At 44.6% G+C, this 15,191-nt stretch overlaps 1 protein-coding gene across 1 annotated transcript in view; it reads left to right on the top strand.

The window, feature by feature from the left end:
* SLIT3 (slit guidance ligand 3) overlaps window positions 1-15,191 on the top strand; it is a 594,031-nt gene that overhangs the window by 419,941 nt on the left and 158,899 nt on the right. The gene's annotated exons all lie outside the window — the stretch shown is intronic.

The raw sequence follows: 15,191 nt of genomic DNA, 5'->3' as shown, positions 1-15,191 counted from the left end.
ATCCATGGGGCACTGAACTGGCAAGGACGTGGAGCAGTATTTTACACTGACAGAGGGAGTGTCACCAGCGTAACCCTCTTAACAAGCAGTCTAGTAACCACTATCAAACATGAAAATACACATACTCCTCAATCCAGCCATTTAACTTTGATGAATCTGTTTTACAGATAAATGTATACAAGTTCCCAAAAGGCGTATAGGTAAGCATCACTTGTAGCAGAGATGTCTTGGGAGCCACCTAAAATCCCATCAGTAGGCCACTAGTTACATGAACTATGGTATGTCATTCACTGGACTATTACAGAGTAGTTACAAGCAATGAGACTGATCTTTGTATGTGATACAGAACAGCAGCCAGAGCTGATGAATGAGAAAACAAGGTGCAGGAAGGTTGGTACGGTTTTTGGTTTTTTGGTTTTTTGGTTTTTTGTTTTTTTGGTTTTGGTTTTTTGTTTCGTTTACCGTTTGTGCTTTTAAAATAGTATGCCTGTATTTGTTCTCATATGCTTTCATGTATGTGAGATATTTGGGGACACATTTATGGGAAACTCTAATAGTTACTGCTGGGGAAGCTAAGTTGCAGAACTGGAGGTAAGGGCAGGAGGAGTATTGCATTTCACTCTCGACTTTTTGATGCTCCTTGAACTTTTCTTCATAATGTGCATATATTTACATATTTTAAAAATCGCAGGTTAAATCCATCTGATCTGAGCCCGAAGAACGGGAGCTCTCCTGTTTTATTTGATTCCCTAGTATAACACAGATAACAGAGAGTGCTTTTCGGAGCAAGAACTCACAAGACTCCGAGCCAGCCGTGCCCCATGCCCACCTGTCTCAGTCACAGTTGACCCTCCGTAACTGGAAACTATGATCATTGCCATTTGCATAAGTACAACCACATTGACCCACAGCTCTGCCTGCCAGTTTTGAATGAGGGGAATTATTTGTATTCCATAGGCATCTCTGATTGTGGCCTTGACCAGCCCTGAGATATCTTTCAACAACGAATCACCAGCAGCCAACCCCGTGACCTTTGGGAAATGAATTTGCCTGCCGTTGGGCCGGCCCCAGTTCTCTTGCCCAAGTAAAATGTCAATTAGATCACTGGCTGAATATCGCTTTTGTCTACTTAAGCATATTCAGCTCACAAACCCGCAAATGTTTGCTTGATTCTTTCTAAAAACAGACTCTACGCCCAAGTTCAAAGCGTGCTCCTGGCTCTGTGTAGTCACAGAAGGAAACCAGTGCATCGATTCATTGGGATGATACAAATATTGAGTCATTATTCAGCTGTCGGGCAAATCAAACTGTGTGATGCTGCGAACAGACTGTATTTAATTTGGGTTTGTGGACGCTTCTGGTCTCGTGGCATCGAGGTTTCGTGCACAGCATTTCCTCCTTCTTCACCCCCAGCCTAAACCGCACAATGAGGAAGATAAAACCCAACTTAGGCGATCCTTAGGAGTTAACAGACGAGAGAAGCGGATGGGGAAGACGAGGTGGCTGAGTGATGGCGATTCAACCCTGAGCCCTAGAGTAAGAGGACACCGCCAGGCAGTGAAACCTCAGTTAACTGTTCACAAGTTTCTGGAGTCTTCTGCAGTCAGGCTTTAAAACATTTCACTGGGGTTGAAACAGAAGGGGTCTTCCCATCATTTCCTAAAGCAGATTATCCCTGCCCCCATTCCCTTTTCTCTGCTTTTTACTGCCCATGCCTTATTTTAAATAGCCCAAGGGATTCCTTTGGTCTAGAATCAGCCTTAGGTATGTTTCCCAGCTACAGGGAAAACATACAGACCACAAAGCCAAGGTTCTAAACATGAACTCTACCTTAGAAAGGGTCCCCTTGTGTTCTCCAAAGAGAAGGCCAGTCTCTAGCAGTCACATCTCGCATAGACCACTAAGTGACGCTCTCAGTGCCGGTGACCAGCTGCTGATGTTTAAAAGGGCTCACTTCTACATCCCCCTTTGTTTTGCTGCCCAAATCTAAAGAAATACTTTCACTTAGAGATACCTGCTTTTACTAAGAGATAATCTTTACCCAAGGAAATGTATTTTGAAAACTTATTTTACACAGCAATTTTGTATCCGTTGAAACTAACCTTCTATCAGTAAAGCACTATTCTTTGACTACTAAAAAATAAAAATAAAAATAAAAATAAAAAGGCTCTTCTCTGCCCTAGGCACAAAAATCCCAAGGGCCCCAAGCTAGGGATTTCTGCCTTGAATTTTGAGGGGCTTCCTTATTGTGTACCTCGGAGGCTGAGTGGTTTCAGTCAAGCCTTTCGGGTCCTCTTCACATGTCCCAGGCCATTTTAAAGCGAGGGCCGGCACACAACTTCCTTTTGCGTCTGTTGTGAAATTGCTTCATAACATTTGCACCTCCCTAGCAATTAAGATGGCCCACGTGCAGTTCGGGGAACCTGCCGTCAACCAGTGTAATTGAGTTGTGAATGTGCAAATTTTCTCTGCTGGATTGTTCATCACGGAAGACGAGCCTTCTCAGTAGACTATTAATCCAAATGCCTTTTCTGGAATCAGCTCCTTAATGCAATTAGATTTCCTAAAATGAATGCCTTTCTTTGCCCATTTTACTACTGAGACAAGCATGAGCCGTGCTTTTATAAGTGGTTTGGCGAGCACGCGGTTCCTCTACTGCAGCCAGCCTCTGCCTGCTGACTTGAGGACTGGAATTCGGGGTGCTCTACTTAGAGTCCTAGACTTAACCAAGCCAGAAAGGACTAGAAAATGCAGTCCATACCTCTCCTTTCTTAAAAGGTGGCAATTTGTCCAGAATCCTTCAGACAGTGGGCAGGAATTGTGACCAAAACCTGGGTCCCTTTGACCTGTGTCTGGGACTTGGTATATAAAGGTGACCGAGTGATAACACGGGGAGGTCCGTGCTTTTGGGAAAATAGTTCACTGTTACCCAGAGCCATCCTAGAAACGAGAGGCACACCATGACATGCAGGGAGGGCCACACAGGGAAGCACCAGGGTCCAAAGGTAGAAGCAAAAGGAAAGCCTAGACCACGGCCTTTCCTGAGGTTTGCCTGGAAAAGGCAAGGCAAGCCAGGTGAACAGCTTGGGATTGGCTAGTTTGAACCATTCCAGTGGCCCTAGTGTCCCGCTGCCTGGCCCTGGGTGATTTAGAGAGGAGGTTATTGGCCTGGTGTGTGTGTGAGAGAGAGAGGTGTGGTTGCAGGTATGGACTTAGGATCGGTGGTTGCGTAGGAAAGACAGGCTTCCTGACAAGTTATTTACTATCTTCAGGAATTAACTAGCTCTGGGAGAGGCGGTCTCTCCTCAGTCAGCAACACCCCCCCCCCAAGATGTCAAGCAATCATAAAATACAGAAAATGAAAAATATGAGGGATATACCCCTAAATCCCTGGCCTCGATTCCTTTTTAACCCCCCACCTCCTCACCACACTCCAAGCCCGGGATTGGAAGGGCCTTGGATTGAAAGGATCAAGCATCCCTGGATTCTAGCGGCATTCAGACTTGACAATACAATTTAATCATCATTCACTGTCTTACTTTTTTTTTTTTCATTGATGTATCGTACGTCACTCTTCCCTTCCCAAGTAGTGTGACCTAAGGGGCTTGTGGTCAAGCCCTGACTATTCTACCAAATGTTATCTTAGGATTTCAAGTAATTATTCCCCTCTCTGATCCCCTCTTTCCTCTTCTCTTAAAAATGATGGACTTGGACCAGATGGTCTCTAAGACTGATTCCAACACTGAAATTCTACGACTCTACAGTTATCATCACCCAGACGGCTGGAACCTCCTTCAGCAGGGCAGAGGGCCATAGTTGGTGATACCGTTAATGACCTAGAAACAAACAGTGACGCTCCGAAGTTAGGTGGCTGGAACAGTAGGCAGGCGGATGTTTCCCAAGAAATCACAGTGTTACGGTTTGCAATCAGGGCTCAGAAAGTAAGTCCCAGGCAGAGAGCTCATTAGGACGGAAAGACTTGGCTATCCCACCCCCTTCCTCCCCTACTTCCTCCTGCTCCCACTCCCGAATAAAACAAAAAGGTCATCTTCTCCTACACACACACACACACACACACACACACACACACATTCTTTTCTGAAATATGTGGGATGCATAAAATAGCAAATGCCGTCAGATCTCAAGTTGGGCAAATACAGAGACAGCATTTTCAGTCTCATTGAAAAGTAGTTGTCAGAAATATGCCATTCATTCAGAGTCTCTAAGTGCTCTGTCAAGCTTTAACTTGATTAAAATTGAAAACCACATTGCTTGAAAACCAAACGCAAAATCGAAATCTCTTTACTCAGTGCTCTTAGATTCTGAAGCCTGGGCTTATGGATTATCCTCAGTTAATTTATGCCATCTTTGTGCCATACATTAATTTTGAATATATTTGTTGAAAATTTCCTGTAGCTTGCATTTATGGTTGTCAGAGGGGCTTTTATCTTGAAAAAAATGGTGCTGGTTTTAATTACAATTCTAAATAGCTTCATAACCATCGTGAACCCTGGATTTACATCATCTTTATGACAGCCGCGCGATTCCCACTTTATTGATTTTGTCATTTGCTTCATTGCAGTTAATGCAAACCTTTTGTACAGACACAATTCTGGTGCTGCGGTCTTCTTGGAGGGGTTCGTATAGAACATCGTGACCGAAGCAGACCCCATCCCTCCGCCCCCTGCTTCCACCACAGTGCTGACCAAAGGAAAAATCAGGATGGGAAATAGTTCCAAAGTGGCTATCCATCACAGACAAAGGAAATGTTAGCTCTGACTATCCAACCCTTTCCTCTGATCAGATGGGTTCTGACTTTTCCGTTTTGAAGTCCTGTGAGATGGCATCGCTCGCTGAGGCAGGACTGTGGGGTTCACCCCACCCCAAGCCTAGCGTGCCCTCTGTTCAGAGAAGATCTGCGGCAGTGGTCACCCCTTTCCACATTTCACGTGCAAAGCGCCCTGCGCCCAGGCCGGCCAGGGGCAGGGGGACCGAAGTGTATTGGGATGCAAATGTGTTGCAGCCTCTGCTAAGGCTAACCCCAGAGTGTGAGCGCCCAAAGAGTGAGTGAGGACCTAGGATGGAACATTGGAAACTTGCATGGTGAATTTGAAAAGGAATTTTTTAAAGGGCAAAAAAATAGAATTCGAGAACTCGGGGAAATATATGAAGACGAAAACTTCTGTATTTGTATCCGTCAGGTACAAGCCGCAGAAGGGCAGCAACGGCTGAGGGAACCAAGGGTGCCGGATGCCCCATAAATAAGGGAGGCTGCTTCCGGGCATTTTTTGGACAAAAGCCAGGACCTTAACCAGGTAGAGTTGGGATGGTTAAGAAGACAGCACTTTTGACCTGGAAATGACCATTTTCCCTTTCAGCTCCAGCTTCAAAGGGCCTTGCTTTTCCTAAACCAAGGGTTATGAGACAACTAGCCTTTAGCTGGATTGTAAAAATAGGGTGAGCTTGCCAGAGAGAGCAGTGCGAGTCCAAAGATCATTCCTGGAAGAGAGGGGGTCCCATTTCTCATGTCCTGTAGGGGCAAATTTGGCAAAGTCCTAGAAGGCTTTCTCTGCCTGCCACGGCCCCTCCTAGAGACTTCGTGGTGAAACACTCAACTCGAGGGTATCACCTGAATGGCCTTCTCCTCTTCCGCCCTTAGAGGCTGTGTTCCCACATCTACACTCTCATTTTGCTCATCCCCTGTTTGATGGGGGAGTCTAGCCTTAGCTTTCTGTGGTCACCGTAAAATTATTAAATGCTTTTCAAAAGTCGTCTCTGTGACTAACGGGATGGAGAAAGATGCCGTTTCTGACCAGGAAAAGGAGACGTTTCAAGGAGGTAGAAGGAGCCACAGCAGCCTGACCCCTTATTTCTAACCCCATAAACATCCAAAAGTTTGAGAGAGCTGGTCTTATCCTACCTAAGAAACGCTACGTGATCTCTACCCATTAGACACTGTTGCAGGCTGCTGAGCTCAGTGGGTTTCTGTGCAGCATTTTCGCAGAAGTTAATACCACATTTCATTCATTCTTGTATTTTTTTTTTTTCTAACCTGTTCAGACCTCCAGGGTCCCCATCCTAACTGTTCCAGGCAGGAGGAAACTCATATTTGCATTCTCAACATACTGCGTTAAAAATAAAGTCTGACTCCTCTGATAATACCTGTAATAACAAAATGAGAAAATTCTCATGTGAGGACTTTAGGGGCTGGATTAAAATTCCGCAGCCCTGAATATTCAGCTCTGGAGGGGTGCACAGAAATCATCTTTTTCACGGCTTTGTTTTACCGATAGGGAAATTTTAGCCCAGAGAAGTTAGGCCATGACCCAGCAAGGTCAAAGATCTTTGTCATTTGATTCCCGAGCAAACTTTATATTTTTCCACTAAACCACACCATCTTAGATAAAACTCTACTGCTGGCAAATGAGAAAAATCATTCTTTTTCCTTTCTCCCCCAGCATAGTGCTGCTTATCCCTAGTTCCGAAGCGTAAGCCATGTTTTCATTTCCCTTTCCTGGAATCAGGGGAGGAATTAGAAGCTGGTTTCAGCCTTGACATGACCAACTAAGTAGCAGTAGCCTCAATGGAAAGCTGGAAACCTTCCCTTGGGACGTGGAACTCGTCAGTAGAACTGGCCCTCACCTTGCACCCAGGCGGGAACTGTCTCACTGGGTTCCAGCACTTTCTGTCCTTTGTTTTTCTGGCCTCTTCTTCCCACTCCAAATTCTTTGGATTCGTTCAGCTCAATGAGACCATGTGGCCGCCCCAGAGTCTTGAGTATCTGGAGAGGGAAGAGTAGGGAAAGCAACTCAGAACTCTACCCAGCCTTCTCAGCGGGGGAGCCAAAGAACCAGTCTGAGGAAAGGCAAGAAGGAAACTCAGTACAATCTACTGAGTTATCTGTGCTGGCTGCCGATGGGGAAGAAGGAACAGTGTCGTGGAAAATACAACAGAGCGGCTTATCCCACAACATTGCACATTTGACTTGGGAAGCGAGCCGATGACTGCTACCCGCCCCCTTCCACCAGGTTTACCAGCCTCGTTCTCTTTGCTTAAACTGGCTTTAGTTTTTGCTGAGTGCCGAGTGACTGCTAGTATCCCCACTAGGAGAGTTTTTAAATTTGCTATAAATAATCCCCAAAAGTCGGTCAGTTAACTCCCCGCATGTTTTTCTCCTTCATTCTCTTTGCTCTTCGGATGCCAAGATATTTCTTTTCACGTCAGATGGAATTGTCTTTACTACCTGATCTGGCCCTGGGCTTCCTTGCCTTTGTGATGATGCCACAGGAAAATTACCCTCATGGTGTGATGCTCTCATAAGACTCCTCCCTGCCACAGAAAGAGCAAGCCCCTCTTTATTTTGTGTGTGGGGGGGGGAGCTGGAATTCATACAACAAAATTCATCATTTTAAAGTATACACAATTCAGTGGCATTTCGTGCACTCATAATGTGCGACCATCAGTTTTATAAACCATTTTGTCCCCCCAAAAGGAAACCCCATACCCATTAAGCAGTTACTCCCATACCCCCCATATCACCAGAACCTGGCACGTGCCGATCTGTTTTCTGTTTCTGTTGATTACCTGTTCTGAATATTTCACGTAGATGGAATCATACAGTATGTGTCCATTTATATCTGGCCCTTTCACTTAGTACAATGTTTTCACGGTTTGTCATGTTGTAGCACGTGTCAGAATTTCATTCCTTTTTTATGACTGCATAATATTCCATTGTGTGAATATCTCGCAGTTGTCTACCCATTCATCTGCTGATGAACATTTGGGCTGTTTCTGCCTTTTGGCTATTGCAAATAATACTACTATGAACATTTGTGTACAAGTTTTTGTTTGAACACCTGTTTTCGATTCGTTGGGGTATATCCCAAGGAGTGGAATTGCTGGGCCATCAGATAACTCTATGATTAACTTTTGAGTGACCACCAAACTCTTTTCCAGAGCAACTGCACCATTTTACACTCTCACCAGCACTGTGGGAGGGTCCCTGTTTCTCCATATCACTTTCCATCTTTTTGCCTCTAGCCGTCCTAGGGGGTGTGAAGTGGTAGCTCATCGTGACCCCCTAAGGGTGTGTGCCAAGCACTTCCTGTGTGCTGGGCACTACAGGGCAGGTACAGTTGTGAGCCAGACAGATCCTGCCCCTGCTTTCCCATTGCCGGTGAGTCCAGGCCTTCTTCACTCTTCATTAAGAATAATGGTAATGAAAGAGAAGCTAGCCTTTTCTTGCAGCATTTCAGTTCTGTGTATTAGCTGGATTGAATGTAGTTATCAGCACTGCCCATGTTGCTGAGTTTTGATGCCCCCTTTTTTAGCAGTTAATTACAGGGACCTTGATATCCCCTTACAGTTTGAGCTTATGAGACATATTTTAATTCGCTTCTGCTGCCACAAAGACACCTTTGAGTGACACCTCACTAATGGCCACTGCCCCTGCACATGCCAGTACAGGACCTGGTTAGTACTGCCCAGTTGTCTCAGGTTGTGCAACTTTAGAAGACATGCCTGTGTCACCACTGGTGGAGGCCGTGCCTGGGAAAGATGGATGAAAATCTGTGCCATTTGCCAATTGCCCAGATCGCAGAGAGACATTTCCTTGAAAGTGCCCCAACCTTGCTCAAGAAAGCACTAAGCTGTCCCAGGCTGGTCAGAAGCTACCTGCCAGGTCCCAGAAGTCAGCCGGAAATTGTAGCATCTCCTTAAGGAGTAGGTGCCTGCTTCCCCCAGTGATCCTAAGAGTTAAATGGCCTGAGACTTCCAGGGAATCCCATTGAGAGACACACAGAGTCAGCAAGGGGACACCGTGGAATGTACTGCCCTCACCTACCAACTTCCGGGTCAGAAGGCTTGCAGGCCACTGAAAGCAACTGGGTTCCAGTGACCACTGCCAAGACCAAACCTTGACTTTTCTCACTAGGCCCTTCCCAACTTCCTCTGTGCCTCATCACGCTGGTCCTTCCTGCCTCTTCTGTTTGGGGAACCCCTTCTCATCCATCAGGGCCGACCTCAGAGGCCACATCTCCAGCAAACCTTCCTGTGCAAACTCAGCAAAATGAACTGCTCTCTCCAAACCCTCCTGACCCTTTGGTCATCCTTCCATTAGAGCACTTATTTCACAGTAATAGGGCCAAGTGTAAACACAGGAGGAAACCAAGGTTCAGAGAGGTTACGTAGCATCTTCACGGGAACTCAGCTAATACATCTGAGAGTCAGGGTCAAATCTGCCTTCCTGACCCAGGAGCTTCAGGGCTTAACCTCCATTGCTATCCCCCTTCTCTCTGACTTCCAAAGTGCAAGGAGAGGGAGCCTATATTAGGCCCGTGTAGACTTAATTATATTCAGTTGGGAAGATGTGTACCAAGTACACGGTCCTAATCGGAGATGCCCAGCTCAATGCTTGTTGCCTGATAAATGGTGACGGGGTACGACTATGTGCAGTTATGATTGTGGCTGTTTTCTTGTGATCATTTGTAGTGTAGGCCACAGGGAGTCACTAAAGCCTTGTGTCCCGATTAAGGGATGTTAAGATTAAGAAATTATACACCACTGGGGCACCCGGCTGACTCTTGATCTCGGGGTTGTGAGTTCAAACCCCACGTTGGGTGTAGAGATTGCTTAAAAATAAAATCTTAAAAAAATAGAAGGAAATTACACACCACAGACAGCAGTGTGGCAACTGACTATTTTAGGTGCTCAACACATAACTTGGTTGGTTATTAATTGAAAAAGGTCACCGAGGAATGGGGTTCAATTTTATAGTCACTCTCCCTAAAGGTTCTCACCTATGGGAATTATAAATACGGGCCCATGTTGACCTCATTCTGCCAGTAAGAGAAAAATTTGTATTTTCCCTCGTGGAGGTTTTTGATGGCTTCTCATATTTCAATCTCCTATCAGCTAGAGAAATACAAAAAGCATGTGAGTGTGCACTACTGCCCTCAGTCCAGAAAAATATATTGACTATCTCAAATAATAGATTCTTTGGCCTGGGACGGAAGAAGGGGGGGATAAAGGGATAGGCTCAAAGCACAGAAGGATCTGAGTAAGATGAACAGGAACTTTTTCTTAAGAATCTCATAAGAAATTGACCTCAGGCCGCGTCACTTCAGATCTGAAGGAGACTTTAGAGATTATAGAAGATGAATTCCTGTATTTACTATTATTTATTTCAAAGGAAAGAAAATGCCACAAATACATTTTCAGAGTGCATACATTTCGTTACTTTCATACTCAGAACTTCCATTTGGGCTCAATGTTATTCCATTTCACAAATGAAGAAACAGACTCAGGGGCATGGATGCTGTCTATAAACTGGGTGTCTTATAAACAGCGGGAAGCTGTTTCTCACAGCATGGGAGCCTCGGATGTCCAAGATCAGGGCGCCAGCAGATCCTGTGTCCGCTGAGGGCATGCTTCCTAGAGGGCCCACTGTCTTTATGCTGTAACATCACATGGTGGAAGGGACAGGAATCCCTTTTTGGACTCCCTTTTATAAGGACTGGTCTCATTCAGGAGGGCTCTGCTCTCATGACCTCATCACCTCCCAAAGACCCCACTTCCGAATATAATCACCTAGAGGAGAGGTTTCAACATATGAATTGGTGTGGAAGACACATTTACACATTCAGTCTATAGCATTCTACCCCTGGCTCCCCAGATTTCATATCCTTCTCACATGCAAAGTATGTTTCATTCCATCTCAATAGACTCAAACTCATTCCAGCATCAACCTAAAAATCTGAAGTCCAAAGTCTCATCTAAACTGAAGCTGAAGGGGGCCGGACGCCTGGGTGGCTCAGTCTTGGTTTCAGCTCAGGCTCTGATCTCATGGGTCCTAAGTTGAGCTGCCATGTCAGGCTCCCTGCTGAGCAGGGAGCCTGCTTGAAGATTCTCTCTCTGCCCCTCCCCCCACATGCAAAGTCTCAGTCTCTCTCTGTCTCTCTCAATAAATAAATCCTTTTTTAAAAACATTTTTTATTATGTTAGTCACCATACAGTACATCCCTGGTTTTTGATGTAAAGTTCGATGATTCATTAGTTGCGTATAACACCCAGTGCACCATGCAATACGTGCCCTCCTTACTACCCATCACCAGCCTATCCCATTCCCCCACCCCTCTCCCCTCCGAAGCCCTCAGTTTGTTTCTCAGAGTCCATAGTCTCTCATCTATGGAACATGAGAACTAGGAAGATCAGTAGGAGAAGAAAGGGATAAAGAAAGGGGGGGTAATCAGAGGGGGGAGTGAAGCATGAGAGACGATGGACTCTGAGAAATAAATAAATCCTTAAAAAAAATAAAGTGAGGCTGCAGGTATGACTCATTCTGAGCCAAATTGCTTTCTAGTTATGAACCTGTGAAATCAAACATGTCCTTCCAAAATGCAATGGTGGGACAGGCATAGGACTGACATTCCCATTCCAAAGGGGAAAAATAGCAAAGAGGAAAGGAGCGACGGGCAGGTCCTGAGCAAGCCCAAAACCTTAAGACTAGAGAATGATCTTAGGCTGCGTGTTCTGCCTGCGGGGCCCACTGGGGCAGAGGTCCTGCCTTCCGGGCACACTGAGGCAGGTATGAGTCGCTTCATTCATCAGCTAGAAATTTACAGGAGACCTAGTCTTCTATTTTATAAAAAAAAAAAATGGGTAGCAAAAGTTGAGAGCCTCCAAAAGCTTACTTAGTATGGTTTGGAAATTTGCGTAAATTCACAAGTCCTTAAATTTCTACATGAGAGGGGTGTCTGGGTGGCTCAGTCATTAAGCGTCTGCCTTCGGCTCAGGGCGTGATCCCGGTATTCTGGGATCGAGCCCCACATCAGGCTCCTCCGCTGGGAGCCTGCTTCTTCCTCTCCCACTCCTGCTTGTGTTCCCTCTCTCGCTGGCTGTTTCTATCTCTGTCAAATAAATAAATAAAATCTTTTAAAAAAAAATTTCTACATGAGAGATTCATGTGATTCTCTTAAAGGGAGACAAAGATCTTTCGAAGTCTTAGGAGGCCATCCCTGTCCTCCTTTGATGTGACCTCGATGGACGGTCAGGGAGAGACCCCTGACCAGCCCGGAGTAGAGCTGCTTACGACCTGTATTTGAAGGAAACCCAGCATCGCGCCTGGGCTCTGACACCTGCCGCCGTCTCTGGCCGGAAAGGGATACTCTGCTCTGCCTGCTGCTTGTTGCTTATATTCGTGTGGCTGGAATACTATCTGTTGAGTCCAACGGGAAAATTTCTGAAACCCTCTGGGTGGGTGGTGGGATGAAAAATTTAAAAACTCTGAACAGTATATGCTGATTGACTTAAAACAAACAAACAAAAACAGAGATGTGGAAGATAACTTTCAGGCCCATTAACAAAAGCATATTTCATCTTCTGGTTTCTCACTCCCTCTTCCCTTTACCGGGGAGGAACCCCAGATGGTTATCGCTCAAGAGTGTAACTAGGGAAACCACAAACCTGCCCCAATTGCTATGGAGACAGCCTTTTATTTGTTTGGCCTCTGAGTATTCATGACCTCAGCAAGGAGGCCAGTAAAATGCTGTGCTTCTTACAAAGACATTTTAATTCCCAATGAGGAAAGTTGAGAATGCACATTAGGACGTCTCAGCAACTTTCAGGGCTCCCCCCAGCTCAGCTGTAGTTGCGTTTGTAGAAGGACAGCCCATTTTACGGGAGGTGCAGTGAGCTGACCTAACTGAAGGCTGAGTTTGTGAATCAACACACATTTTACGGTTTAGGAACACTGGTGAAGAAATGCTGTGCAGAGAATAAATCTGTCTCCAGTGGAGTCAACCCCAGGGGCATAACTGGGGACCAGCCACTGCAGTTTGCCAGGACTGGTGAGTTCCTCGGGATGGGTCACGGAAGTTTCAGTGCTAAAATGTGAAATTTCCAGACAATCCTTGGCAAGTTGGACATCCTAGGTATGAAGCCCTCTGGTCCCTAATATTAGGTTGACACAAGAAAGGATGGATTTGAGCTAAGCCTCAAAACACGAGAGCACATTCTGCAACAAGAACCAAGTGTCCTTGGTCCCCTGGTCTAAAAGTTGCTGCGAAACGAACAAAACTCTCGTCGTGAATACAGGATGTGTTCGTTTGATTTGCTTTTTGGTTGGTCGGTTGGTGTTTTCGTTGTTGTTTTATTTATCTAGAAATGCTAGAAATTGGTTTCAAATTGATACTCGTCCAAATTAAACGAGAGCTCAGCTTCTTCCGAGCAACTATCCTTCATGCTAAATTGGTTTGCAGGGATTTTCCCCCTGCATTCTTCAGCACAAATTCATTTGCCAAATCCCCAACAAACCGGAAACTATGTAAACACAGAAGTGGAGTTATTGATATTTCCCAGTGATGTGTAAAACACCCCTTTATTCTCCAAGGTCTGGTGTGCCTCGTTGGTGCTAATCCATCATCTGTGTTTGCATTAGTGTAGAGCTGGGTTTCAGGGCATCTACTGGAGTGGATGCAGTCATGTTCCTGCTGAGAAGGTGCATATGTTGAACCGCAATAGGATACATACTTAATAAAAGGTATTATGCTAGCCACGTGGCAAGGTATGCGTAAGGATGCTTGTTGAAATAGATTCATGCTTCAATTTTTAACTACGTTCTAAGCGGGTTGTTCTGATCAGAGAGCTTAATTAACCTAGGATTCTATCCTTTACAAAGTAGGTTTTGTTGGTTGAAGTCTTTGGAATACTAAAAATCATTTAATTATCTAAATATATCTGTAAATATGACTAGATATGGGCACATTAAATGTCAGAGGTCAGCAGTCACTTCAACTATTTTATAATATGCATTTGCATTTACATGCATACGATAGGGAGATATTACATGTAATTATTATGTAGGAAAAATAGGTATAAAGTTGTCAGTTCTATAGACAGGACTCTTTGTGGATACATAAATAATTCATGGATCGGTAAACATATCAATATGCATGTATTCTTGGGTCTGGTGGACAAGTGTACCAAATGTGCAAAGTAATAGATTCACCTCTTTTTGTTCATGTGAGATGTCGTTTTAATGTGGAATTACAGTAGATCCTTAATGATGAGAAGTAGTGACAATTCCTTAGCGGACTGTGGCTTGGATCATGTGTTTGATTTGCCTACAAAATGTGGCCGGTACTCAATTATATGGGGTGTATGCCTTTCTTTTGAGCATAGTTTTCCCCTTTGCCAGTTAAAATAACCTTGAGCTTTTCTTTTTCTTTTGAAGACCCCAGCCAGCAGCAGACAAATACTTCTATAATTTGTTCTTCGATAATGATTGTTTAGAATGTTAAACTGTCATAAAAAAACAACCTTCAGAAGCGATACTAGATTTCTTGTTTTCTGCTTAAAGGACAATGGATAATGGGAAGAAAAGAAACAGTCTGTCTGGGTTACTTGATGTTTTGTCTTCTGGCTTGTTTTAAGAAAGCAGGGATTCCCCAAGGTTGGTTTTTTTGTTTTGTTTTGTTTTTTGTTTTGTTTTGTTTTGAATAGTTGCAACATTCTGTTTCTCCTCAGTATGGAAAAAAGAGTACACTTGGAGTGTGGATATGTAGGAACATATCTATTTCATCAAAAACAAATTTAAATTAGTTTCGTTTTTAGAATTCTCGTATACCTCTGACGATAATTGAAATGTAAAAACCACAGGCACCAGCTTCTTCCAAAAATTTTCAAAGGATGTCTTACACTCCACTCTGTGTCCTAGGCGCCTAATACAGTGTGAACATCTACTAACACTCAGTTGCTCTTACAGGTTAATTAATGGTTGGATTCCGAGACCATAGGCTTGCTTTGAATTTGTACTAAGGATTCCCTTGTGAATTTCACGCAGAAGTCCTTCTACTTATCGTGCGCATTTTGTGTAGGTGGTTTTGCTCGGAAATTAGCAAACTGTTTGATTCCAAAGAGCGCTGGAACTTAGCTGCTTCGCCTATTGAGCATGAGGACTGCAGTACCTCTAGCTGCAGCCTCGGAGCATAGGCTGCGGCTGGATTTGGGGCCCGGAGCAACAGTGCCCTTAGGCTAAGTTTAACCATCCAAGGGCAGAGATGCTGGGGTCCCCCAGAACATCTGGATGAGAAGTAAACATCTGGATGGATGTGCCTCGGTATGTAGACCTTGCATCTGGATGAGTAGTTGGGAATTCTACTTTTCTTCCAGAAACCTATTTCTGGACATTTCTA

Source organism: Ursus arctos, unplaced genomic scaffold, assembly GCF_023065955.2.
Source record: "Ursus arctos isolate Adak ecotype North America unplaced genomic scaffold, UrsArc2.0 scaffold_15, whole genome shotgun sequence".
Taxonomy (NCBI): domain Eukaryota; kingdom Metazoa; phylum Chordata; class Mammalia; order Carnivora; family Ursidae; genus Ursus; species Ursus arctos.
This window is presented reverse-complemented; position numbering and strand designations above follow the sequence as displayed.